We start from the raw sequence: 22,569 nt of genomic DNA, 5'->3' as shown, positions 1-22,569 counted from the left end.
GGAAGAGATCTGGGGAAGTCCACTGTCCACTCCATCACCTCTGTGAACCAAATTTGAGATGGGCCAATACGGAGCAATCAGAGTCATTTTGGTTCCTTCGGATGCCACGAATTTTCTGACTACTTCCCCCAGTATCTTGAACCGGGGGAAAAGCGTAAACATCTAGCCCTGACCAGTCCAGGAGAAAGGCGGTCTGTTGCATAAGCCCTGGGATCTTCCACTAGGGCACAAAATGTGTCTATCCTTTTGGAGAGGAATGTGGCGAAAAGATCTATTTGAGGCTTCCCCCAAAGGTACCAAAGGCTCTGACAGACTTCTGAGTGGAGTGGTCCATTCTGTGGGAAGGACTGGAACCTCCTGCTCATCTGTCCGCTCTCACATTCCTCTCCCCTTGGACAAACCTCGTTAGAAGAACTACCATTCCTTTGGTTCGCCCAATCAACAGATCTCTTGCCAGCTCGTACGAGCGAAAGAGTGAGTCCCCTCCTTGTTTCTTGACATAAGCCAGAGCGGTCGTATTGTCTGAGTTTATCTGTACGACCTTGCCTCTGACTATGTTCGAAGCTCTTTAGCGCAAGGTGAATTGCTAAAAGCTCCTTGCAATTTATGTGCCATGACACCCGTTCTGCCGACCAGGTGCCTGACACTTCTTTGGATCCCAATGTTGCACCCCAGCCCGACTCCGAGCGCTCTGAGACAATGTCAGGCTTGGGTTCCGTACTTGCAGGGATACTCCTTCGTTTCTTTTAAGGGAATCAACCACCACTTTAAATGATTTTTTATTCCTCCGAGATTGGAAACGTGTCCGAGAGCTGTCCTGTCTTCCAACTCCAACTTCTTCTCAGAAGAACTGAAGCGGACGAAGATGTAGTCCTTCCTAGGGGAAAGAACTGTTTCGAGAGAGGAAAGGGTCCCAGAAGGCTCAGCCATTCCTCGCTGAAGTGCGCTCTTTCCCTAAGAAGTTCGATACTGTGGCACAGCCTTTCCTTATTCTCTCTTGAGAGGGAAAAACTCGAAAACCCCGAATCCATCTGAATCCCCAGATAAACCATGTTCTGGCTGGGGATCATCTGAGACTTCTCGAGGTTCACGATCAATCCCAATGATTTTGTCAATTCCAGTGTTGTTGACAGGTCCTCCAAACACTGCTTTTGAGACCTGGCTCTGATGAAGCCAGTCGTCCAGGCGGTACAGGGAGACGTTTATCCTTTCAAATGTAAATGTCTTGATACATTTTTCATCACGTCCGTGAAGACTTGGAGGAGCCGTGGAAACGGCCGAAACACAGGGCCCTGAACTGATAGATTCTTCCCTCGAACATAAATTGAAGGTACTTCCTCGACGAATGGTGGATCGGGATGTGGAAATATGCGTCCTGAAGGTCTAGGGAGCCATCCAATCTCCTTGACGCAGTGCTGCAAGGAGCTGAAGCAGACGTTTCCATGCTGAACTTCTGTTGTTTTACGAATTTGTTCAGCGCACTTACATCCAGTACCGTCTCCATCCCCCGAGGCTTTTGCTACAAGAAACAAGCGATTGTAAAACCCCGGGGAGCTGCAATCCAGCACCAGCTCTATTGCTCTTTTGTCCCACATCTGTTCCACCATCTGACGAAGAGTATTCCATCAGAACAGGGTCCCTGTATCTGGCGGACAATTCCCTCGGTGATGTGTCAAGGGAGGAATGTTCTTTAATGGGAAGTGAATAACCCTTCTTGATGATTGACATCGTCCAAGGATTCGATCCTATGTCTTCCCAGGCTTTCGCAAGAAATGTAACTTGGCTCCTACAGGTGTCTGGAGGACAGAATTCTCACTTTCCCTTCTTAAGGGACGGAAGGAAGACCTAGCCCCTTTTCTCGGTTGACTTCCTTCTGGCGATAGATCTAGCTGGAAGGCCTCCTCGAAAGGGCTGCTGCTGAGCTGACGAGCCACTTTCTTTTCCTCACTGGCCACAGGCCTATTTTTCCTTGAGATTGTCTAAGGAGATCCTGGGTGGCCTTTTCAGTCAGTGAATGGGCAATATCCTTCACCAACTGCGAGGGAAAAAGATGTTCTGAGAGAGGCGCAAACAATAAGGCGGATCTTTGCGAAGGAGAGACGGCCTTCGTGAGGAAAGCACTGTGAACCGCCCTCTTCTTTAAAACTCCTGCACCAAAGAGGGAGCATACTTCAGCCGATCCATCCTGAACAGCCTTATCAATGCATGTGAGGATGCTATTTTAGGGTTTTCTGGGTCCAGTTGTTCCTTTTCATGAGACTTCTTGGCAAGAACCCCAGGGACCAATCTAAGAAGTTAAAAACTTCTAAGTGTGAAAAAGCCCTTTGAGGAGGTGGTCCGTTTCCGAAAGACCCATGTTACTTTTGCTGAATCAAGGCGTGTCTTCTCGATGAGTCTACTAAACTCGAGAAGGTCTGACTCAGCTGAAACGGACAGAGACAATCCCCATATTTTCTCCCGTTTCGTACCAAATGCCTCTCCTCCCTGTAAGTTTAGCGGGAGGCATACAAAAGACCGTCCTTCCTAACTCCTTCTTCTTCTTGAACCAGGAGTCAAGAGATTGTAGCGCCATCCTCATAGATATAGCAGGCTTCATTTTTAGGAAAGAGGAAGACTTGTGCGTTTCGTGCTCGAAAACAGAGAGCGTGGAGAAGGAGGAGCGGCTGGCGTTAAAGAGTCTCCATATTCTTCCAAGAGAAGGGACGAAAGAACTTTGTAATTAGAAAAATCCTTCCTTCATTTCATCCTCCGAGGCATCTTCTGGGTTCATAGGCTCGGAAGGAGAAGGCTCCCTTCTTTCTTCTGTTTCTTCCTTACTCTCTTCCTTTCTGAAGAAGCACTCCTAATTGAAGAGGGGCCAAGAGTTACTCTCTCTTTGCTAAAAGATTGACGCTTGGATGACTCCTGTCGGATGTCAGGCTCTTCATGCAGGGAATGCGCCTGGTGTACAGCAGGAGTATCTCGCCTGGAAGGAGTAACGTGTTTGGAATACTCCTGGTGCTTGGCAGGCGCAATGCGCTTCGAATACTCCTGCTGGCTTCTGGTAGGCGCATCTTGTTCGAATACTCCTGGCGCCTGGGAGGAGTATTAAGTTCAGAATACTCCTGGCGCCTGGAGGAGTATAAGGTTCGGAATACTCCTGGCGCTGAGAGGAGTATTAAGTCAGAATACTCCTGGCGCCCTGGGAGGAGTATAAAGTTCGGAATACTCCTGGCGCCTAGGGGGAGTATTAAAGTTCGGAAATACTCCTGGCGCCTGGGAGGAGTATCGAGGTCCGAGACTCCTGGCGCCTGCAGGAGTATGTCGCTCCAAAATACTCCTGATCCTTGGAATGCGTAAGGTGTTTAGTAGGAGTATTGATCAAGGTAGGCGCTTTTTGTTTAACAAGCGCTCTACTCCTAAAGGATCTTCTTCTTCAGTTAACTCTTGGCGCTTGGTTGAAGATCTTGAACGTTGTACTGAATACTCTGGCTCTTTGCGCCTACTCGGAGCCTGGCTCCTGGCTGGAGCCACACTCTTGACAGGAGTAACTTCCTTTCTTACTTCTCTCCTGTCTAACGCATCGTTCCCCCCAGAGATGGCCGCTTGTGCGACAACTCCCCTGTAGGGTTCGTCGCGCCCTGACAGGAGATCGGTATTTAGATCTTTAATAGGAAGCCTATCATCCTTCTTACGAGTAGGCTCCTTATAAAGAACTCCTATCAACGAGGCTAATGTTCCTGATATTCATTAAAATTTTCCTGGTTGAGGAATCTTTCGAATCAGGAGAGGGAGATCTGGAAGGCGCTCTAGGATCTCCTCCAGACCCACCCAGTCTGAATGTTTTCTAGCCTTCTTTATTACCGAAGGCGCTCCTTCTTCAGAGAAGCGCTCGGACTAGAATTGAGCTCATGTTTCTTTCATACTCCTCTTCAGCGGACGGGAAAGTTTCGACTCCTTCCATTCCTCTTCTCGGAGAGGGCGAACTAGAAGACGAAAAGCACTCTCGAAGGACGCTTTTCCTATAGCGGTCCTTGGCAGTTTGTGATATGATAGATTCTGCCGAAGGGACGCCTGATCGTTGGGGATTCTCCACAACCCCCGTACGGCTTTCGACTTTCCTTCTCCTCCGGGCCAGGGAGCTTGGAAGAGGTCTAGGCCTGGGAGCGTCGCAGAGACGACCAGACGCCCCCTCCACTACACTGGGGACACTAATATCACTAGCGAAACCACATTCACTTTCCTTACCTTCCAATGCTGCCATTTTTTCCTCATTTTCTGAAGGGAAGCTCTGAGTTCCGCTATTTCCGAAGCAGAACTAGAGGGATTAGCAATTTGTGAACGGGCTGAAACAGAATGGGCATGATTATCAGAGGAAGAAGCTACAGAACTAGACAGTAAATCATGAGATGTAGACATTCTGCGGGTTTTGTAACCGCCGGCCTCTCTCTATCTTTCTCTAACTTCTTCAAGTAAGAAGTTAGATTCTTCCACTCTTGCGCACTCAATTTCTCACACTCGTTACACGTATTCTCAATCGAGCATTCAACCATTCTACAACCACTACATGTAGTGTGAGGATCTACCGAAGCTTTCGGAATCCTCACCTTACAGCCCTCATTCACACACACTCTGAAACTAACACTAGAGTCAGACATATTCACGAATTCCAAAAACCAAGTCCAAAAAAACAGTCCACGATAGCGAATGCCAAACAACGATCCAAGTACGTCACCAAATATCAGCGAGAGATGATCAAAAGCGTTGTGAAAAAAGAATTCTAGTCAGGAGGAAGTAACAACAATGTTGATACCACCGGCGACAGAGAGAATCTGATTAGAAAACGGGAATGGTTCCTAGTCCTGCCACCCAGAGCAGGGCGGTAGATCACCTGACCTACCTGTAGCGAGTGCCGCGAAATTTGAATTTCTGTCGGGGACGACGGAGTCGATAGCTATGTATATATATATCTGACAGGTAAGTTGAATGTATGAAATAAGTTTTTACTGGACTATTTTATTCTGCAGTGCTGTTTAGTTATCTATGTGTATTCTATACATTTTATTTACTTATTGTGTTCAAATCAGCTGGTCAACATTTGGCTCGTTTTCGACAGCCTAGTGGATATTAGAATATTCACAACTTGTATTATCCACCCAAGTTGAGGGGATACACGACCACCACTTTGACATCTTGGTGTAAATTGAAAAAGCCAATCCTATGCTTTTTCTGGATAGATACTTGAAAGTAAAAATATGCCATTCACAAAGGAATTTAAACATGTAGATGGTCACTTACAGATTCTGAAGGAAGTTACACAAAAGGGGCTGTTGCAGAAGCTCACCATTAAAGATATGGTTTTTGATGGTAAGATGAGTTAGGCTACCAAACAAAATTTTAAAAACAAAAAAAACTACAAAAAGAAAAGCTTCCCTTACCTCTCAAGATTTTTGCACAGAGGAAAAGTGTCTCATCTCTGACGAGAGAAACTACAATGCATTTCACTCACATACATAGGCTGCCCTATCTGTGTCATAACTTACTAATTATTGCCATATATCAGACTAATATGACATTTCTATGTTAAAATAATGTTTTACGTATACTTACCTGGTAGTTACATATAGCTATAGTCTCTGACGTCACGGCATTATTTCAAAACTCACTGGTAGCGCTAGTTGATAGGTCAGGTGATCCCTTCCCCCGCCCCCTACCGAGGTACTAGGAACTATACCGAGGTACTAGGACTATTCAGAGGAGGTGGGTGGGCTTTTTGTTATGTAACTACCAGGTAAGTATGTATACGTAAAACATTATTTTATCATAAAAATGTCATTTTTACGTATACAACTTACCTGGTAGTTACATATAACTGATTGGCACCTTTAGGAGGTGGGTCAGTGACAGCTAACTACTGCTTAACAGAATTGAATAAGAAGACTGAAATAGTTCCTTACCTGCTAAGGTAGCCGATTTAGCGATTACTGCCTCTGTAATCCGCTACCCTTAGAGCAACAGCGGGGTGTATGGAACTGGTCTCTGGTTACTTACAGGAGTGCATGTCGACTAGGGCGTGACCTGTATGCGACACGACATCCATAATGCCCCTTCTCTGGGCACAGTACCACAACGAAGAAATAACGAGGGATCACCTAACCCCAGACAATTAACACTAACCTTAAAACACATTTCATCTTTACACTAATTTGACTGAGGAGAACTCTAATAGCCTCCGTTCTCTCAGGCAATCATAAAAACCAAACCGCTACAATAATAAAAGTAAGGAAGGAATAACTTCCTATGTTCTCTCCCCCAACACTGTGCCAGTCACTACAAAGGGACCTAAGATACTGCAATTTTCAAAAGTCATTTGCACGTCACTGAGGTAAAATGACGCAAACAACGACTTACACCTCCAGTATGTAGCCTGGAGTATCGCCTCTAGAGACAGGTTCTTTTTATATGCTAGAGAAGTCGCCACTGCTCTCACTTCAAGCACCTTTACTCTCACCATGGTTGTTTCTCTTGCAGATGCGTGTGCGCCTCTGTAATTAAGTCCCTTAAAAAGAACGACATAGCATTCTTGGAAAGGGCCTTGACGGATCCTTGACTGAGCACCAGAGATTACAAGACAGGCCTCGGACTGTCTTGGTGCATTTTAAATAATATTTAAGCGCCTCACTGGGCAGAGGAGTCTCTCCTGTTCCTCTCCCACTAAATCTGTAAGGGCTTCGAATATCAAATGAGCGCGGCCATGGCCGAGAAGGATCCTCATTCTTAGGCTAACGAAGTTTCAAAATGAAGGAACATACTGCTTTACCTTCCGCAAAGCCAATTCTTTTGTCTAGTGCTTGCAGTTTCGGCTGACTCTTTTAGCTGTAGCCAGCGCAAACCCCAGAAAAATATTTTCCTCGTAAGGTCCCGAAGCGAACTAGACCCCAGAGGTTCAACCTTGGAAGACATCAGCCATTTTAAGACCACATCCAAATTCCATGAGATTAGTTTAGGCGACCGAGCCTTGATGTATTAAAAGATTTAAGCAAATCCGTCAAATCCTGGTTGCTTGAAACCTCAATGGCCCTATGGCGAAAACACTGAGGCAAGCATAGAACGATATCCCCTTAATTGTCATAAGAGAAAGACTGCGCACTTGATGCAGATGAAGGAGAAAATTCGCGATCTCACTTAGAGTGGTTTCAGAAGAAGAGACTTCAGATCATTTGCACCAGTCTCTAAAATTAGACCACTTGGACTGATAAACTCTGGATGATGAGGATCTCTTGCTGCTGCATTAGACTTCGCAACTCCTCAAAAAACCTTGCTCTCGGAGGAGACGTTGAATACGTAGTCTGAATGCAGACAGCCGTAGAGCGGATAGGTTTTTCGTTGAATCTCCAGTAGTGCGGTTGTCCAGAGTAGATCTACTCGTTCGGGTAGTCTTCTTGGAAATCTATTAGGAGATGTAGGAGTTCCAGGAAACCATTCCCTCGCTGGCCAGAATGGAGCCAGCAGTGTCATTCTGTGTTCCGATGGTTCACGACCTTGTTTAGGACTGCTCTTATTAACTCGAACGGTGGGGAAAGCATAGGTCCAGATTCGACCAATTGAACATCATCGCATCTACCGAAAGAGCTTGGCTGTCCGATACCAGAGAGCAGTAAAGAGGAAGTCGGAAGTTCTTGTTGGTGGTGAATAAAGCCACCATCGGTTGCGGCCCAAAGACACCACAGTAGACGGCATACATGATCGTGTAACATCCATTCGGTCGCTAAAACTTGATTCCCCCTGCTGAGTTGGTCTGCTCTCACATTTAGCTTTCCTTGGATGAACTTCGTGAGGAGAGTTACGTTGATTGTATCCGCCCACAGCAGTAGTTCTTTCGTCGCTTCGCATAACGAAAAGGAGCGAGTCCCCCCCCTGCTTTTTTAAATACGACAGGGACGTGGTGTTGTCCGAGTTCACTAGAACCACTTTGTTCCGGACGACTGACGTCAAACTTCATCAAATCTAGATGAATTGCTTTCAGTTCCTTTACGTTGATATGCAATTCCCTCTCTCTGGAGACCAGGCAGGCCCGAAACCTCCCTGTCCTGTAGCGTCACTCCTCATCCGCGATCTGATGCATCGGCAAACAGTTCGAAGTTTGGGCTCACCAGATGGAGGGATTTCCCCTTGCAACAGTCTTTCCTCTGAGTTCCACCAATTCAGTTCCAACTTGATTCCTTCCAGAATGGGAAAAAACAAAAGAATCTGGCTCCTTCTTTCGTCCCCAGTGCTCTCTCAAATAGAATTGGAGAGGTCTCATGTAATCTTCCCCGAAAGATGAACTGCTCCAACGAAGCCAGTGTTCCTAACAGGCTCATCCAGTCGTTGGCTGAGCATTGCGACTTTCTCATGAAGTCTCGTATTTTCTTGAGGCCTGCACTGACCCACTGATCGGATGGGAAAAGCCCGAAAAATAAAGAATCCATCCGTACTTCCAAATAAGTCCTGACTTGGGACGGGATTAACTGTGATTTCTGGTGGTTCACGATCAGACCTAATTCCTTTGCTAACTGAAGCGTGACTTGAAGATCCTCCGCACACTTCACCTTCGACTGCAAATGAGAAGCCAGTCATCGAGGTATAGAGAAATCCTGATTCCTCTCAAATGAAGCCATTTGGCCACAGGTGTGAGAGCTCTTGTAAACACCTGCAGTGCTGTCGAAGAGACCAAAGCACATCCCCCTGAACTGGAACACTCTTCCGTTGAACATGAAACGGCAGATACTGCCTGGAAGCTGGATGTATGGGGATGTGGAAGTATGTGTCCTGCAAGTATATGGGAGACCATCCATCCCCCTGTCGAAGAGCGGCTAACACCCGGCTGGGTGGTCTCCATAGAGAACTTCGTCTTGCGTACCAATTTGTTCAGGGCACTTTCGTCTAGCACTGGTCTCCAACCCCCCGATGACTTGGTGGGACTAGAAAGAGGGAGGTTGTAAAAGCCTGGGGAAGGTGGAAGATAGAACGTCTCTATGGCTTTCTTTTCTACGAGAGATACTATCTCCTCCTCGAGGATAGAGCATTTTCCTGAATTTTGCGAGTAAGGAAGGAAACGGGATCGGAAGCATCGACAGGGGAGGGATCTCCTCGAACGGGATCCTGTATCCCTCTTGAAGACCGAAACTGTCCAAGGTTCGCCCCCCTCTCCTCCCAGACTTGCCACAAACTCTTGCAGTCTGGCTCCTACTGGCGTGCAGAGTACCCACTCTCACTTTTTGTTGTAGAAGGTCTGATAGCGTTTGGGTACGAATCTCGTCCTTCCTCGAGTCTTGGAGAAAGGGCGTGAGGAAGATCTGCTATGAAAGGGCTTCTCAGGTTCAGGATTCGTTGCAGGACGCGAAACCGTAGTTTGTACTGTCCTTGGCTTCTTAGTTGATTGCACCAGAAGTCTTGAGAGGCTTTCTGTGCTAGCGACTTTGCAATCTCCATTACTAAGGATTGCAGGAACAAAAAGCGCTTATCTAAAGGAGCGGACAGTAATGCCGACTTCTGAGAAAACGTGATACTCCTCTCGCAGTGAAGGAGACACAATGTTGCTTCTTCAGCACTCCAATCGCAAATACTGACAGTTCCGATCACTGTCCTGATGGCTTTATCAATACAGGACATCACACCCGCAAATTCTGACATTTGTTGTTGCTCTGGCAGGTCAAAGCTCTTGACCTTCCTCCTGAGAGCATCAATGGACCAATCAAGGAAGCTGATCACTTCCAGTACCCTAAAAACATTCTTGGAGAGATGATCCATTTCAGAAGGATCATAAAAAAGATCTTGGCGGAATTAAGGGCGGATCTCCGAGCTGCGTCGACTAGACTGGAGAAGTCCCCTTGCGAGGAGGCAGCGACTCCCAGAGAGAAGGCTCCCCAGTTTCCGTACCAAACTTTACTCTTGGAAGAGAGTTTGGAGGGAAGAAAACAAAAAAAACTGTCTTCCTTGATCCCTTTTAACACTAAGCCAATCATCCACTTCTTTAGTGCTGGTGTCCCTCGCATACTGCAATTCTGGAGAAGGAGGGGCGGCAGGAGCACAAAATCTTCGAGAAGTTGTCGGAAAAAAAATTTCAGTAGGAGTTGTAATTAGACTGTACGGACTCCTTCTCTGCTTCCGGAAAGTCTTCTTCGCAGAGATTCTCTTTAGAAGAGACTGGGGAAAGGCTGACAGAACAATGTCCTCCCAGTTCTTCCTGCTCTGACAAAATATCCACTGTTATTTACTGCTCCAGCAAGGGGAGTGTAAACTGGATCCGCAATCGGCAACGAAGAAGAAACTTGCGGTTGCTCTGGTGAGTACCCGGCTGTAAGGCAGGCGGCAGGGTCGGCAGCAGGGTGGGTGGGTTGGGGCGGGTGGATGGGGCGGGATGGGATGGTTCGGGGGAGCGTGAGCTGTCCCACACGAGCGTACGCTAAGTGGATTGAGCGCGAGCTTGAGAGTCTGGCACCAAAGCGATGCGGAGCTTCAGTACGCGTCAATGTTTTCAATTGACCTAGCAGCCCTAAGATAATGTCTAACTTAGACTGCATATCTTGAAGGAAAACAGGAGGAGCAGACGCAAAAGCGGCGGCATCCGACTTGGCAGGAGCAGGTACACACACGGAAGCGTCAACTGACGCCACTTTAAAACACCTCTTGAGGTGCTGATTCTCAACGAGAAGCAGCAGCAGAAGACAAATCGGTGGGAGAATCCGAGCATGAATCATGACGCTTTGGTCAGTCGAAGAACCAAAAGCGAGGTCTTGAGAAGCTCTCATTATGCTTTGCCTTGAGCGCGGGGGAGACTTGCGCTTGAAAATTCTTCCTGTGAAGACGAAAAGGCTGCCTCTGGATGAGTCCCACAAAAACTACATGAAGGACCTTCCTATCGCCTGAAAATAGGTTTCTTCTTGGGTACTTGTCCCGGAGAAAGCTTGCGTGTTCTCTTCAACAGGCGAGAATCGTCCGGAAAACGCCATCCCCTGCGCAGTGTCCTCCGAACAGAAACGGAGGAAAAACACTTCCTGAGTCGCCTTTTCGATGGCACTCAGTAGCAGTTTGGGAAATAGCAACAAAACTGCTTGAGGAGGCAACTGCTCGGGAGCAAGTCCGCTCAGCCTCCCCCTTGGACTGTCAGCATGCCTCCTCCCAGGGGCTGGGGAGTCTGGCAGAGGCTTAGGTCTAGGAGAATGAGAGGACCGAAACAGTCACCTCCTCACACACTCGCACGCACTAGGCCACCTGCACTCAACACCTTTTCTGACAGTGACTTTACTGTCTCACTCATCTTCTCCATGGTAGTGAGAATTACACTAAATTTAGAGTCTGGGTTGGGGGAATTGTTAGAAATCGGAATGTTAGTGACAGATTCTTCCTGATTAACTAATTCCTGAGACACCAAAGAAGTAGTCCTAGCTGACGCTCTCCTAATTCTGTCTCTTTCCAGTTTCCTAACATACTTGTTAAATGCCTTCCACTCCTTCTCAGTTAGCTCCTTGCATTCATCACAGGTTAAGGTTGCACAGCAAGATTGACCCCTACAAGACAAACCAATGGTATGAGGATCCACACTGGCCTTACACAACCTTGTTTTGCAGCCCTTGCTGCAAAACCTATAATGAACTAAACTAGAATCCGACAAATTCCTGGCAAAAATGCCTAACTAGCTGTATCAACACCGTTAAACCCCAAAATCATACAGAGTACTTCACCAAAAATCCTGACGAAGGTCGTATGACCGACAATGAAATTCAACCGAAAGGGAGCAGGAGTTACCGGCTCCACGGCAGAAAAAATCTGACCTTAGCTGGAATAGTTCCTAGTACCCCGGTAGGGGGCGGGGGCGAAGGGATCACCTGACCTATCAACTAGCGCTACCGCGAGTTTTGTAATTCTGTCGTGACGTCAGAGACTATAGCTATATGTACCTACCAGGTAAGTTGTATGCGATAAAAAAAGGATTTTGACGTAAGGAAAAATCTATTCTGGGCGATTGGCTCGTGTCGCCAGCGAAATATCCTTTAATCTATTATTTCTAGGAGGGTAAATGTACTAACACATACCAGAGAATAAATAAAATAAAGAAAAAGGTCAGTATAACTGACTCGCTCACCCTCTAGGAGGGTGTCGGTATGAACACTAGGCGAGTGAGACCACTACCACGAGCCAAATGCCAATAGAAATCTCCCACTACAAAACCCTCCAAGAGGGGAGCCGTCCCACAGAGAGAGCAGCTCGTACTACTACTACTCCATCCCCATAGCTTGCGACTGCTGCGCCTCTGGTTCCATCCTGAAGTTAGCAGACAATCTTGAGCGAAGGGACGGGTAGGGGGGGTATTTCGCTGGCGACACGAGCCAATCGCCCAGAAATAGATTTTTCCTTACGTCAAAATCCTTTTTCTGGGCTCAGCTCGTGTCGCTTGCGCGAAATCGTACCAGAGAAACAGCACAAGATTGTAAAGAAAGTAAAGAGAATATAATAAAAAACAAAATAGGTCTCAAATAAAAGATACAAATAAATGAATGAATATAATTGCTAAAAAGATACAAATACACAGTAAAACAAATCAGAATTATGCTTAAATTACCCTTAAAAACTAATTATGTTAATAATATAAGGTCAATTACATATATACAAATAGGTAAACAAAAGGATTACCTATCATAATAAATCTGTGTAAACAACATGTATCAAAATAGAAATAGCAATTAATATAAGTTACATAAATATTTGATCAATCACAAAATATATATCTCAGGAATGTATATGACTTAATATACAAAACCCCGTAACCATTGTAATATGATGTATCCCCTAGCATAAAAATAAGGGGATAACATCTATGAGATCAGTATGGTAATCAGCTGTGTGTGTCCCTAACCAGACGAAAGGGACACTATATAATAATCATAAAGCAGCTAAGACACAAGGTGAATGCTAAGCTAATGAACAAGGTAGGAATAGACGAACTGTTGGGTGAGGCAGGTAGAAAGGAGGACTGAATCTTCTACTATAATCTAACTAGAGTCAGGGGAAACTATGTTACCCGCTGCTACTGCTGGGAATTTCAGAGCTTCCAAGGACTTAAGTAGTGACGTTTGAACACTGTCGGCGATTTCCATCCGGTATACTTCTTTAAATCATCAAAATTCATATGCTGGAAGTAATTAATTGAGGTGGCTACTGCCCTGACATCATGTGCTTTTGGAAAGGAGTCAGGATTGGCTTGTTTGATAAAGTACAGGATTTGTTGCCTGATGCCTTTAGTGGGATAAAGTACCACCTTTTTCCCTCCTAAAGAGGGGCCCGATGAGGAAGAGGAGGTCCTGGATAGAAAGGCTGTAAGGTTGAAACTGGACAAAGGAAACATCTTGCGGAAGGGGTAATAACCTTCCAAGGTTCCCACCTCATCAAAGGATCTTCATTCTTTGCTAAAAAACTACGTTCCGGAGAAAGTAGCACTTCCCCTGTGGGAAGGAATTGAACATGATCCGGATACTCTGGATAAAGCCGACAGTTCTGAAAGTTACTTGCTCCTGAAGCTAGGCTTAATAAAAACAGAGTTTTCCTTAGGAGCATCATAACGAGCATGTGTCATTATCGGTTTCGGAAGCAGTTTTAAGAACATCGTTTAAGAACCATGAAACTGACGTAGGCCTGACAGAGGGCCTAAGTCTAGCACATGCTTTAGGAACTAGACGAGAAATAGGTATCTGTCAAGTCTATGTTAAATCCAAATTGAAATATCTTTTTCAATGCTGACTTGTTTGTCGTAATAGTGCTAGCTGCCTAAACCTTTTTCAAATAAAGATCTGAAAAAGGATATAGCAGAATTAACTGTCATGAATCTGATATCTGACTCCCTCAGGAAGATGCTAACTTTTTGACGGCAGCATCATACTGCCTCAAAGTTGAATCCCTTTTATCGGATTCCAGGAAAAGAATATTCTGAGGGTCAATATTCGCATCTCTTTTTGCCGCAAACTTCATGAATCCATAAAGTTAGGGTTTTGAGAATCCCTGAGGGAAGCGAACACAGTCTTCGTTTGTACTGACTGGGAGAGCTTGGGACTGGGATCCGAAAGGGACGAAGGCCCAAGTTCCAGAATCATGGGGGTCCCAATTGCTCTTCGGCCAGTCTTGGGGCTACTAGAGCCACTTGACCCCTGAATGTCCTGAGTTTGTCTAATACCTTCATAAGGAGATTCACTGGAGGGAAGACGTAAATCTTCTCCCAGTTGTCCAGTCCAGAGCCAGGGCGTCGCCGTGGCGTAAGCCAGAGGGTCCAGGTTGGGAGCTACATAACACGGTAGTTTGTGGTTTGCTTGTGATGCGAAGAGATCCACCTGTAGCCCAGGGAATCGCTTTGAAGGATCCATTGGAACGAACTCTCGTCTAGAGACCATTCCGACTCTAGGGGTAACTGATCGGGATAGGGCGTCTGCTATGACGTTTCTCACTCCAGCTATGTGGGTGGAGGAAAGATGCCAACTGAATTTGTCTGCCAGGGAGAAGATGGCTATCATGACGTGGTTTAGATGACGCGACTTGGAGCCTCCTCTGTTTATGCAATGTACTACCACTGCGCTGTCCAAGACTAGCTTTATGTGGGAGTACCTTGGTGGGCGTAATCTTTTCAGAGTCAAGAAAACTGCCATTGCCTCCAGTACGTTTATATGGAACTGACGGAACGGTGGGGTGACCAAATTCCTTGAACCTTTTTGACTTGGGAGTTACCCTCCCCAGCCGCTTAAGGACGCGTCTGTGTGGATGGTGATCCCTGGTGGAGGGAACTGAAGAGGAACTGACACGACAGATTCTTGACTTTGCCCACGGCCGAAGCCGGTCTATAGAATCAGAGGCACGAGGATAGCTTGTCCCTGGACCTGACATTTGCTCGTGAGCGCCAGATCCTGGTTAGATCTTTTAGTTTGGCTTTCATTAAGATGTTCGTTACTGAAGCAAACTGGAGAGAGCCGAGGATCCTTTCCTGAGCTCTCCTGGATGCTAGTTTGTGACTTAGAAATTGCTTGACTGACTTCGCTATTTCTTTCCATTTTGTGGATGGAATCGACAGAGTGTGTGAGGATAGATTCCATTGAATGCCTAGCCACTGAAAGTTTGACTCTGGAGTGAGTCTTGATTTGGATCTGTTTATCTTGAATCCTAGATATTCTAGGAATTGGATCACTTTCAGTGTGGCCTTGTTGCATTCTCGACTGATGGGGCCCAGATCAACCAATCGTCGAGATACGCTACTACCATAATCCCTTGAGCTCTGAGCTGTTGCACTACTACTTCCGCTAGCTTCGTGAAAAACCCTTTTTTTTTTTTTTTTTTTTTTTTTTGGGGGTGGGGGGGGCCCACGTTTTTTTGAGCCGAACGGGACTACCTTGAAGGAGACAGCCCGATCTCCTATTCTTGAATCCCAGATACGGACGGAAGTGTCTTGCAATAGGGATATGATAGTAGGCGTCCTGTAAGATCGATAGAGGTGGTGACGGGGCCCCCCACGGGGAAGTAAGGTCACCACCGTGAGATCGTGAGCATTTTTAACTTGTCGCAGCGGGATGGCTAAGTTTAAGCGGGACAAGTCTAAGATTACCCTTCTTTTGTTTGAGCCTTTCTTTGGAACGCTGAACAAGCGACCTTGAAATTTTAACCTTTTGACTTTGACTATAGCTCCTTTCTGAAGGAGGTCCTCTGCGTACTCTGTCAATCCTTGGAAGGAAGTTGACGGAAAGGTCTGGCTGGAGGTGGGTTCGTCAACAGCTCCAACCCAGCCCTTTTGACACTATGCTCTGAGCCCACTGGCTGAAGTTCCACCGGTGGCGAAAGTGGAAACAGCCTCCCTCCTACTGAATTTGTTCTTCATTGGTTCTGGTAACCCCCTCGACCTACCTCTGAAGTGCTTTTCCCCAATATTGAAGGGGCCTCCCGATCCTCTCCCACGAAAGGGACCGCTTACCTCTGCCTCCCTTGTTCGAGCGGTCATACTTCTGAGAAGCTTGACTCTCGAAGGCTTGATTGTAAGCTGGAGAGATGGCGTATGAGGTGGAGGGCTGAGGCTGAGGGATATCACATAAATAGGCTGTGATTGACCTTTAGACGTGGAGGGCTGGGCTGTCTGCACTAACGGCACTGTAGGAAATTGTTGAGGGAACGCGCGGGTTGCTTCTTTTGGTAAGGCTGGAAACGTCCTCCGGTTTCCTTTCCCCTTGGACTTCCCTTTTTGTGTCAGGTCTTGCCTTCTCCCTAGCCGTAAGACCCCAACGGTCCTTAAGGCTTGGTTCAACCTCGTAGCCTCTGCTGGACTTCCTTTACCATAGCTCTGGGAAGAGATCTGCGCCCCAGATGTTAGAAGAGAGTAACCTATTCGGTTCATGACGAATGGTTGCCTCTAGCAGGACATGCTTCCTACAATTCGTTCTGGCAGTGGCAAACTCGAACATATCTGGACTGCACCAGTTTGAGTCAGGGCTTTGGTCATAAGCTTAAAAATTGGTTCTGAACCATAAGCCATGGTTGCTACCTCAGACATAGCCATCAGAGGTTGATTGACCTGGCTAGTCGTTGTTTTCGAGTCAAATTCCGCTTGAATAAGACTATCAGGGAGCCTGGGCAGCTTTTCACCAAACTGCTCCATAGCACAGTCAGGAGTTGAGTTTGCCAGCTGTGGAAAGTATTAGGCAAGTCTTCCCACAATTCTCCAATTGAAGGGAGCAACGGAGATGTGGGGTCTGCTTCTTTTAACTGAGGCATGGGTTCCCCTTTCTGAGCTGCTGAGATGGTCGACCTAGCTATCTTGGTTAGGAAAGGGAGCGGGGTACTCTCGTTCCATCGTGAAAATGGTAAAGAGACTTTTGAATGGTTGGATGGTGGTGTTCGAACAGTCCATGTCTCTAAACATCTGAGCCATTCTCGCTGAGCCTGGTCTCGAGAATAGAGGACTGTCTCCTTTGGTACCCTGTCATCCTAACCATAGCCGAAGGCGTGAGCCTAGCGTAGCCTATGAAGGGAGGCTGTAGGCCTTCCGGGTAGAACTCGAAGTCCTCTATTCTTCGAGTTCCAAATCCGGTATGGAGATGAGACCTCTTGGAAGCGGGGCGTATGATGCTACTCTCCAAGGATTGTTCATGGAGAAAGCGGGCAGCGAGTCATGCGGGGGAAGCTGAGATCCGCTAGTGTTGGAGGTTGAGGGAGGGAGAGCAAGAGGGGCCTCTTAGACCGGCTATTAATAGTATCCTGAGAAGTGATCCTGTCCGACAGGCGGGATATCATATGTTCCATACTCGTCTTAAGGGAGCCCACTAGGTCGCCCACCTGTTGCAACAGGCCAGCATTGGTGTCCAAAGCCGGAGCTGCTGCGGAGGTGGAGGGGAGACATCTGAATAGGCACCAAAGGTAGTGGAACTGGTGATACTGGGATGGGACTGCCATGGAGTGCGGGATTTCTCCTTAGGTTTACTCTTTGAGGACTTTGAGCCGGAGCTAGACCCTTTAGACCTGTGGGCTGGGACCGGGGATTACGGAGCCGGAGAGGAGACTTGCGCGAGGAAGAGACGAGGACGTCTTCTTCGAAGACGATGACGTCTTAGTCAAGGTCATATGTTTGGACTTGATCTTAGGTCTAAACCGAAGCCTCTGGAGGAGTATATAAACTCATCACCCGTAAAAGCCTTGGAAGGATGGAGAGGTTGCAGGGGTAGAAGAAACAGTTCACTCCCAAGGGAGACCCTTGGGTACCTGCATTACTTACCTCGGCAACAGGTCGTCTATACCTACCATAGGTTCAACATTTATATCCAGGGTTGCGACATCCGTGGAGATATCCTGGTCTTGTTCTGTTAAGGAGGCCGCCAGTTGTTGTTGGATAAAGGCAATAGAGGGTCCGCCTCTACCGGGTCGACGTACCCAGTAGCCTTGCCTCCGGGAAAGATTAACAGAGCTAATCGCTTCTCCAGTATGTAGGCTGACCTTGGCGGCGTTTCTTGCCAAAACCTCCGACCCAGGCCCGCAGGGTAGCCAATGCCGTATCTCTTACTGCCGGAGCCTGTAAGAGAGGGTATATTTTAGATTTAAGAATCACTTAAAACTAAAACTTAGAATATAACTCAACTAGATGCCTTAAGTTTAAAGTAAATAACGTAAACTTAAGTACTAAAAGAAGCGGAGCAGCATGCGGAGATGGAATACTTACGCCTTCCAAAAGCTGGCTCACCAGATCGTAACATATGGTACACGTCTCATGGTACCAGACCTGGATGTGTCCCCGTGCGGAGTCGCGCATGGAGCATGGGACCGGCAAACTTCGTGTCCACAGGGGTCCTGAAGTGTAGCGGAACATCCCGGATGCTCACAGTTGGTGGCCTGTAAGGTGGGGAACACATGAGTATCTTAAAGGGGGAACACTTACAGACTTAAGGACAAAGAACTCCGTTACATGCCGGAGGCTCGGAAAAAATTTGGGCATAACCCCTCCTGCATTGCCTGAATAGGCTATAATCCCGGAGAGATCCGGTAAAATGAAAGGGAGGGGTAGGGATGGTTTAAGAAACTTAAGATAAACTTAAAGATAACTTAAACCTACATGCAATGTCATGCAATGAACCGGACTAGGTCCAGTGAAGCGGAGTGTAGTAACTCAGCAATACGGTACGGTTAGTAAAGACCTACTGTATGCTCCGGTCCAACTACGGTGGACTATAACCCATTACCGCTGGACTACCAGGGCTCCGATAGGGAGGAGCTCTAGTAAGGAGGGAAGGGCGAGATGACATACAGACTCGAGCTAGCCCGAGCGGCAAGGAAGAAGTAACGGAGGGGGGGGGAAGGCCAGGGCCCCCCACAACGTACCACCCGGCCGAGCCGAGAAGCGGAGAGGTCGGAACCAGTCAGGGACTGTCGGACTCCCAGGTCCCTCCTGGTGGAGGGGGAGAGGGGGTAGCCAGGCTCGGGCATGCGGCTGGCGAGCAAGGACAGACCGGACCCACCCCCACCCACCCGACTCTATGGGAGAGCGGGAGAGGGGACTGGCCAGGCGTATGGCTGACCCCTCGTGATCACAGTAGGGCATGCACGAGGCGGTAAACAAGACGGTAACCAAGCCTAGGCCAAACAAACTGATCAGAGAGAAAGCTATCGAGAAAGCAACCGGCAACTGATGAAAAGCGGTAGCAATATAGGCCCATAGAGGGCGGGTAACCAACTGATCAGAGAGAAGCTAATGTGGAGCATGACGAAACTGATCAACGGTATGACTAGGCTCTACGAGCCGGGACCTAGGCTAAGCCAGACGCTAACTAACCTCACAGTGACAAAACATATAAATATATATAATAAAAATGAAAGAAAGAAGGTAAAAAAGCAGGAGAAAAATCCAGGAGTGTGCGACTAGCCCGAAGGCGAGTCTACCACTCAAAGCTAGTCAGGGGCCGATACTAAGAACCTGGACTAGGGTCTGGATAGAAAAAGCCTACATTAAGGTGAAATACATACATGTATGACAACCTGAGTAGCCTAGAACGACGCGGATAATCAAAATAGAGCGTAAATAATAAGGGATGTTCTAGGTATGGAGACCAAGAACGAACCCAACATGCGGCAGGACCATGCTGCCATGCTTCCAGCCCCCGAGAACGTATTTGTACCTAAAAAACGGCAAATACTGTCTCGGCGGGGACGGAAAAAACTCGCTAACCGTAAATACTGAGTACTTAACTTAGCTGCTGCAATAGCTGCACGCTCCATTATCGAAAATCCGAAGAAAGGGCACAAAAATCACAGAGAGAAAAATACACGTGTGACTCGTGTGAGCTAACTGAAAAGGATGTCCCACCAGAGGCGCAGCAGTCGCAAGCATGGGATGGAGTAGTAGTAGTACGAGCTGCTATCTCTGTGGGACGGCTCCCCTCTTGGAGGGTTTTGTAGTGGGAGATTTCTATTGGCATTTGGCTCGTGGTAGTGGTCTCACTCGCCTAGTGTTCATACCGACACCTCCTAGAGGGTGAGCGAGTCAGTTATACTGACCTTTTTCTTTATTTTATTTATTATTCTGGTATGTGTTAGTACATTTACCCTAGAAATAAATTAGATTAAAGGATATGTTCGCGCAAGCGACACGAGCTGAGCCCAGAAAAGGCTATACTATTCATTCCTTGGTATAAATAATCTTACTTTCATTACAGTTCCCAATAGCTACATAATGGAGTTTCTTGAATTGTTCTCAATCCTCCTTAATACAAAAACACAATAAATTCTACTGAAAAAATTACAGTTACCATGATATTTATCATCTTTCACCTTTCTCTTACTTAGTTCTACGCGATGTTATCCTAACAAGTGCAGGTGCATCTGCGAATAAAGTTGCAGAAAAAAAAAAAAAAAAAAAAAAAAGTCACCATTTTTTAGCTATGGAAAAAGTCACATAAAAACAGTCACATTAAATGAATTGGTTGGCTGTATATCAAAGTCACAGGGAAAAATTTGCAATAGCTATTTCTTGAGGGTCAGTCTTTCATGTTTTTTATGGTAATACCCCAACAGGCTTGTACTGAACATGCTGCAATGGTGGATACATACCGGTTAAATTAAAAAATTTACCCTTGGGGTTCACTATACAGGCGGTCCCCGGGTTAAGACGGTTCCGGCTTACGACGTCCGAGGTTACGACGCTTTTTCTTAAATATTCAATGCGAAAAATCGTCCTGGGTACGTCGCTGATGCTCCACGCTCCGAGTTAACGATTGCTTTTAAAAAACCACATACTATGATAAAAAATCTTTATAGTTAGCACAGTATATTAATCAAAAATAAGTTTCTGGTTAGATTACAACAAAAATTTGAGGTTTATGATGATTTCGGACACTTTTTATGTCGTATTTTTCGAGTGTTTTTAGTGACGCTCATATGCGGAACTAGTTTCCGAGCGAATGAATACATACTAGCTTGCGGTGCGCAAAGTTTACATATAACAGTCCAAAAGCGCAAATAATGAAAAAATCATTGCTTGTTTCCAGTACTAATAACCAAACGCAGTTTCTGGTTAGATTACAACGCAAATTCCAAGTATCCAAGAGAGACATTATCCAGTGATTTGATCAGAGAGAGAGAGAGAAGAGAGAGAGAGAGAGAGAGAGAGAGAGAGAGAGAGAGAGAGAGAGAGAGAGAGAGAGAGAGGCGTCTTCCGATGCCCGAGTTAAGGACAGAGAAGTGTTCGTTTCATTAAAACGGCCTCTGACTCATGCCAGTTAAAGTTTTGTTGATACTAATAATATAGCCTATTTAAAGATACGTTTACTTTAATTAGTCTATATGATACGTAAATAGTAATCAACTGTTCTTGTAGCCCTCAAGATTTGGCAAAATCGAAGTATCCAAAGAGAGACATTATCCAGTACACTGGAACCTTGACATACGAATTTAATTGTTCCGTTACCATCGTTGTATATCAAAATGATATTGTTAAGATACAATAAAGTTTTGTACATACTTACCTGGCAGATATATACTTAGCTATAGACTCGGTCGTCCCGACAGAATTTCAAAACTCGCGGCACACGCGACAGGTAGTCAGGTGATCACCATTCCCGCGCTGGGTGGCGGGGTCTGGAACTATTCCGTTTCTAAGCCATAATTTCTCTTCCACCTGTCTCCTGAGGGGAGGGCTGGGTGGGCCATTAATCGTATATATCTGCAGGTAAGTATGTACAAACTTTATTGTATCTTAACAATATCATTTTTGTACAAGTAACTTACCCAGCAGATATATACTTAGCTGATTGGCACCCTTGGTGGCGGGCAAGAGACAGCTAAAAACAAAATAATACTTAAACTAAATACATTAAAAAAAAAAAAAAAAAAAAAAAAAAAAAAAAAAACCACCAATAAACAGTAATTTAAGCCTTAAACTAAATAGGAAGGATTAGCCTCAGCCCCTTCTCCCAGCACTGAATTCGCCGAAACATACGCTCCCAGAGCAAAGCACTTTTCGTACGAAATTTTAACATCTCTTAGGTAATTCGAGGCGAACACCGAATTACATCTCCAAAATGTCGACACTATAAGAGCCTGAAGCGACCATGTTTTGTGAAATGCCATAGACGTAGCTATGGCTCTCACTTCATGAGCTCTCACTCTGAGAACCTTGAAATGCTCTTCTTCGCACTTAAGGTGAGCTTACCCTTATTACATCTTTATGAAGATGTAACGGGCGTTCTTAGAAATCGCTCTTTTCGGATCTCTTACAGAGCACCAAAGAGACTTTCTTCTGTACCTCAGCAACTTCTTCTTCTCAGGTAGAACTGAGTGCCCTGACTGGACACAAAGTCCTTTCTAGTTCTCTCCCTGTTAATGAAGATATTCCTTTTATCTCAAAGCTTCTTGGCCAAGGCTTTGAGGGATTTTCATTTTTCGCTAGAAAAAATGGTTGAAAGGAGCAAATCGCTTGAATCTTTCTTAAACCCACTTACCTTCCAAAGCTTGCAACTCGCTCACTCTCTTGGCTGTTGCTAAGCCAAAAATGAATAAAGACTTTCTTGTTAAGTCCCTAAACGAAGCTGCGTGAGATGGTAC

At 46.2% G+C, this 22,569-nt stretch overlaps 2 protein-coding genes across 2 annotated transcripts in view; one reads left to right on the top strand and one right to left on the bottom strand.

The window, feature by feature from the left end:
* The window catches only part of LOC135212436 (tensin-1-like), a 771,151-nt gene that overhangs the window by 38,293 nt on the left and 710,289 nt on the right, over positions 1-22,569 (top strand). The gene's annotated exons all lie outside the window — the stretch shown is intronic.
* Positions 1-22,569, bottom strand: part of LOC135212386 (protein O-linked-mannose beta-1,2-N-acetylglucosaminyltransferase 1-like) — a 62,295-nt gene that overhangs the window by 26,308 nt on the left and 13,418 nt on the right. The gene's annotated exons all lie outside the window — the stretch shown is intronic.

The sequence above is a fragment of the Macrobrachium nipponense genome, chromosome 41, assembly GCF_015104395.2.
Source record: "Macrobrachium nipponense isolate FS-2020 chromosome 41, ASM1510439v2, whole genome shotgun sequence".
NCBI classification, from domain to species: domain Eukaryota; kingdom Metazoa; phylum Arthropoda; class Malacostraca; order Decapoda; family Palaemonidae; genus Macrobrachium; species Macrobrachium nipponense.
This window is presented reverse-complemented; position numbering and strand designations above follow the sequence as displayed.